A 6,519-nucleotide genomic window follows, 5' to 3' on the forward strand; every position below is an offset into this window, starting at 1 on the left:
CAGTATGTATTACAAATGAGGCTCCTATTTATACAAATATATCTATACAGACAGGAAAGGAAAGAGCACGTAATTGGCTCTGCTGTACGTAAAACAGAGAAAAACAAAAGACTAAAATATGGAAAATGAATATAGTTGACTTCGTAATTCTTGCTAGACAAAATCAAGGAAAACGATTTGCTGTGATTACAAAGATTTGTTGTGATCATCTATTACGCCCCCACAAGATGGTGCTCCCATCAGTGACACCAATCTTGGAACGTAAAAGCTGGAATCGCTGACGAGAGAGTGCTTTAGTCTTTAGGTCAGCAAGTTGATCCTGAGTGGATACATGGGCAACGTGAAGAATACCTTTGCTGACATAATCGCGGACGAAATGTAAATCGATGGCGATATGTTTCATCCGAGAGTGAAGTACCGGATTTAAACTTAATTGGGTAGCGCCGACATTGTCACATAAAATTTTTGGAGTAGATGAGAGAGTGACGCCAAGCTCATGGAAGAGAGACTGGAGCCATGCAATTTCAGAAGTGGCACTCGCAAGTGCCCTGTACTCCGCTTCGGTGGAAGAGCGAGCAACAGCTCTCTGTTTTCGAGTGCACCACGAAATGGGATTGACACCTAGAAAGATGATATATGCGGATGTAGAAGAGCGATCATCAAGATTACCTCCCCAATCGGCATCGGAATAGGCAAGGAGCTGAGGAGTGGATGAACGACGAAGGTGAATACCATGATACAGGGTATTTTTGAGGTACCGAAGAAGCCTCTTGACAGCAGTCCAGTGAATTTCAGACGGTGCATGCATAAACCGAGCAAGCTTGTTTACAGGGAACGCAATGTCGGGGCGTGTAAGGGATAGGTACTGGAGGGCACCAATGACACTCCGATATGTGGTACTGACTGCAGCACTCGAACCATCATCCAGACAGAGTCGACTGGAGGTTGCCAAAGGAGTAGTGACATCTTTGGCACCATCCATTTCGGTTTTGAGAAGAAGTTCACGGACATACTTATGCTGTGTAAGAAATAGACCAGCAGGTGTGGGAATGACTTCAATGCCCAGAAAAAAATGAAGAGGCCCAAGGTCTTTTAAGGAAAACTGAAGTCCAAGTTGATGAATGACAGTAGAGATAAATTTAGAGTCATTGCCAGTGAGAACCAGATCATCAACATAGACAAGAAAGTAAGCCACAGTGCTGTGTTGTTTGTAGATGAACAACGATGGGTCAGAGGCAGACTTGGTGAAGCCAAGACGACAGAGACAGTCATGAAGAGCATGATACCAAGCCCGCGGGGCTTGTTTCAGTCCGTAGATGGATTTTTGCAGATGACAAACATGCTGAGGATAGGAGGCATCAATAAATCCGACAGGTTGCATCATGAACACATCTTCATGGAGGGTGCCATGCAAAAACGCATTATTAACGTCGAGTTGGTGAATGGGCCAACCATTCATCACGGCAAGGGAGAGGATGATGCGTATGGTGGCAGGTTTGACAACTGGGGAGAAGGTTTCGGTGTAATCAATTCCGGGTCGTTGATGAAATCCCTTGGCAACCAAACGTGCTTTGAAGCGATCAATGAAGCCATCAGATTTTCTTTTGATGCGAAACACCCATTTGGAGCCAACGAGATTCTGGCAGGGATGAGGAGGAACCAACTTCCAGGTACCATGTCGAACCAAAGCTGTGAATTCGTCACTCATGGCCTGACGCCAGGAAGGGTCTTTGAGGGCTTGCTGAATGCCAGTGGGTTCTAAGGCTGGAGGTAAAGGATGTTTGGTAGCCATGAAAAGTCGCTTGGGTTTATAAATGTGATTCATGGAGCGAGTAACCATGCGAGAAGGCTGAGGTGGTCTGGGTTCAATGACTGATGCAGGAGGTACAGGAGAAGAAGGCAGGGGAGAAGGTACCTTATCACATGAAGGCTGTGCAGGGGAGATACTAACACAAGGCAGTGACGACGTCGATGAACTAGCAGCTTCCAACAGCGGACCCGAGACAGCATGATCACTGGAGGGTGTCGTGGACTGAGTTGGTATAGAAGAATCAAGAATGAGAAGCTGAGAGGAGGAGGGCACGGGTGGAGCAGATGAAGAAGTGGACGGCTTGTGAGAATGAGGAAAAATAGTTTCATCAAAGCGAACGTGCCGAGAGAGAAAAATGCGATGAGTGTCAGGGTCAAGGCACTTGTACGCACTCTGTGAGGTGGAATAGCCAACGAAGATGCATGGACGAGACTTAGGATCCAGTTTGTGTTGGGAATAAGGTTTGAGCCATGGGAAACATAGACAACCAAAAATTCGGAGTTTGTGGTAATTTGGACTGGATTTAAATAGAACCTCAAAGGGAGATTTGAGAGAGTGGAGAGGGGTCGGCATTCGATTTATTAGGTAAACAGAGACTTGAAAGGCTAAGTTCCAGTAGGATGGTGGAAGATGAGCTTGATGGATTAAGGACATGCCGGTTTCCACTATATGCCGATGGCATCGTTCAGCCACCCCATTTTGTTCAGGGGTATGAGGAGCCGTGGTTAGGTGACTGATGCCATGTTGGCTAAGATATCCTTTTAGAGCAATGAATTCCCCCCCATTATCCGAATAAAGATTTTTAAGGGGTAAGGAAAATTGCTTTTCAAGAATAGCTTTGAGTTGTGGAAAAATGGTGGAAACTTCCGATTTTAGTTTCATGGGAAAATACCAGCAGTACTTGGTAAAATGATCAACAAAGAGAACGTAATAACGATAGCCTTCAAGGGAGGTGTGAGGGGCAGGACCCCAGACGTCCGTGAACAAGTACTCAAGAGGCAAGGAACTGGAAATAGTTGAAGCATGAAAAGGAAGTTTATGACTTTTATTGATAGAACATGCAGTACATAAGGATTTAGAGATGCTTTTAGTAGAAGGCAATTGAAAACGATTGATTAAATGATGAACAAGAGACCGAGAGGGATGACCCAAACGGTTATGCCAAATTTCTGAAGATACACGTTCAGTAGAAAATGCTGTCTTCGAGGTACCAGAACTGCAGGAGAAAGCAGGTAGTGTATAGACGCCGTTGTCACAGTTGCCTTGCATGAGTATCGCCCCCGACGTCGGATCCTTCACAAAAAAATGATAAGGGTGAAATTCAAGAGCAAGTTTATTTGTTTTGGTGAATTGATGGACAGAGAGTAAATTTTTATGGATGGTAGGAACACACAGTGTGTTGGTGAGAGTGAGATTTCGAGTGGGTAATCGAAAATGCACAGTGCCAGTATGAGATATTTTCAAACCTGATCCATCACCGATTATGACCTCGTCAGTGCCATCGTATTCAGAATGAATAGAAAGCTTGGACAGGTCGGAAGTAATATGATGGGAGGCTCCGGAATCAACAACCCAAGACTTATCTGCTGAAGGACTAGTGGCAGCACAATTAGCATTTGGTGAAGAAGGAGTCCAGAACTTCCGGCATTGACGAGCAGTGTGACCAGCGATAGAGCAGAATTGGCAAACCACAGAATTCTTAGGAGCGGATTGAGATGTATGCTGGGACTGATTGGATAGCTGGTTGGGCCGTGAATGATGAGAGGTGCGGTTGGACTTGCCTCTGTTTGAGGGAGAGAAAGATTTTTTCTGGTGATAATTTGCAGTGGCAATGGTGTTGTGCTGCAGTGTCTCAAGGCGTTTGAGATAGGTCTCATGACTAACAAGCAGGTCATGAAGTTCCTCAAATGTGAGAGGAGTTTCGCGAGTACGAATTGGTCCCACAATATCACGAAAGTCAGATCCAAGGCCATTAAGAATATAGAGCGTTAAATCATCATTCGTGAGAGGAGAATCAACCAATGCTAGTTCATCAGCAGTGGTTTTAATTTGCTGAAGATATTCAGTGACACTTTTGGAGCCACGAGTCAAGGAATTAAGAGAATCCTTGAGTTGCATCACTCTGTTGCGAGAGCGATTGGCATAAAGCCGAGTCAATTTGAGCCAAGCTTCTCGTGAAGTGCTAGAGGTAGCAATCAATGGCAAGATGCTTTCGGAAACAGAAGCAAAAATACCATTAAGCAGAAGTTTGTCTTGACGAATCCAGCGACTACGAGCAACAAATGCTTCAGCAGTCGGGGTAGCCCCAAGAGTGGGACATAGATTAGAGCCATCGATGAAGTCCTGAAGGTCATACCCAATGACAAGGCTTTCAAGTTGTGCACGCCATGCAGCAAAATTAGAGGAGGTGAGCTTGTAAGGAAGCTGGGCATGAGCGTTAATGGCAACAATATTATTGGTTGGTAAAAGGGTGGAATGGAAGGAGTTGGTGAAACACCAATTTCTCCCCTTAAAAGGCCTAATAAGAGGAGTAGGGTAACTCCTTATAAAGCCCAGGATGAGTTTGTTCCTAAACCATGTGGGACTACTCAATATGCCCCCTCACGTGTGGGCCGGTATTTCCAGTACCATCATCGTGGGTAGGTCGCAGGAGCCCATCATTGATCATAGGTTAACCTGGCTCTGATACCATATAGAGAATTTGAACACTTGTATTTTATTGTAATTTCTGTCACAGTATGTATTACAAATGAGGCTCCTATTTATACAAATATATCTATACAGACAGGAAAGGAAAGAGCACGTAATTGACTCTGCTGTACGTAAAACAGAGAAAAACAAAAGACTAAAATATGGAAAATGAATATAGTTGACTTCGTAATTCTTGCTAGACAAAATCAAGGAAAACGATTTGCTGTGATTACAAAGATTTGTTGTGATCATCTATTAGGAATTTGAGGGAGGGAAAGAATCATGCATCGTTATATATATTATATGGTCCACCAAACCATGTTTTTTCTTTGGGGGCATGCTTTAATATTGTCTTGTCAAGAGACAAAAGACCGAGAAAGGGCAAAAAATAGGCCAGCATGTATCATGGGGTTCTAAAACAGAGAGAGAGAGAGAGAGAGAGAGAGAGAGAGAGAGAGAGAGAGAGAGAGAGAGAGAGAGAGAGAGTACAAGCATTACATATAGGGCAAGAGGTGCCAGGATCTCCAAAGGTCCAAAGGGACCAAATATTATCAAAATTAAAGATTCAATTTGTATATTATAAATAGATCAACTAATATATAAATGAAATATATAAAATTCTTAATTCTAAATGCATTTTTAATTTTCAGCTCAATCCTTACGTTTGGCAAACATGGAAGTATCTTAAAATTGTCAAATTTCTTATAACTTAGTTTCTAAAAATCATTCAAAAACAAAATACATTTTAATTTCAAATTTTTAACATTTTCATTTAATTATTATTCAAATACAAAAATTAATACACTTTTTATAAACTTCAAAGCAAAAATAATATTAAATGATCACATTCAAATAACTTTTTAACTTTATCTATTTACTTTCATAAACTCCAATATAATACTTATTTTAAAATATATTTTTATTCAAATTTTTCTCTCTAATTTTCTAAAATCCAATAAAACATTTTCATTGAAATCATTTCACTAAATATTTACAAAATCCTGAGATAGTCTAAGTATCCAAACAAACGCTTAATATTCTTTAGGTGTTCTTGACCAACATGTTCTTTGTAGTTTTATATATATATATATATATATATATATATATATATATAACTCATTTGATTATTAATAGAAAGTCTCCAAAATTTTAAAGAGATTGTTAACATTTCAAAGTCAACCGATCAAATATATGTTAGATTATATCATAAAATAATCATCAAAACCCATAATACTTTGAAAAAAGTAAAAAATTAATTATTACTTAAAAAATAGAAATTTAAAATATATCCATAAATGATTAAAAAAAAAAAAAAAGAAGTCACGATTTTAAAGTATCGAAATCACAAGTAAATATGTACCTTGAAATATACAAATAAGATGTGTGCGGCATAGAATTCTTATTTTTATATTACAATATAGTAATGTTAGATAAAACTTTAGGATATATATGCAATCTCGGGCACTCTTTTTTTTTTTTTTTAAATAGAGTCTACTAATTAAAAAATAATTTTTTTCATATAAGTTTTAGATTTTACTTATTAAAAAAAAAAAAAGTGCATGGGGTTTGAAAACTCTGAAATATTATAAATATCATTTCTCATTATAATATAAAGTATTAAATCATATTTAGTTTAATTAAAAACTATACAATGTACAAACATTACATTAAAAATAATAATACGTGGTCACCTAATTCCTCTCTCTCTCTCTCTCTCCCCCACGTGTGTGTGAATAAATATGTGCACGAAGAATAAAGGTAACCCAAAAGCTTATGAGCCCACCAAAGTTCAAGCCGACTTGGACGACACTTAGCCATAAAAATAATAATAATAATCAACTCTCTCAATTTCTTCTTTTTATTAGTCTTTTGATTTTTTTTATTTTTTATTCACTATGATTAAAGGCGTATTTTCCTTTTAATTTTACAAACTTATCCAAATGATTTTTCTTTGGATACGTTTGGTTGAGTAATGTTAGATAAAATTTTAAAATATATAAATTTTAAATTAATTTTTT

This window comes from Carya illinoinensis, chromosome 15 (assembly GCF_018687715.1).
Source record: "Carya illinoinensis cultivar Pawnee chromosome 15, C.illinoinensisPawnee_v1, whole genome shotgun sequence".
Taxonomy (NCBI): Eukaryota; Viridiplantae; Streptophyta; class Magnoliopsida; order Fagales; family Juglandaceae; genus Carya; species Carya illinoinensis.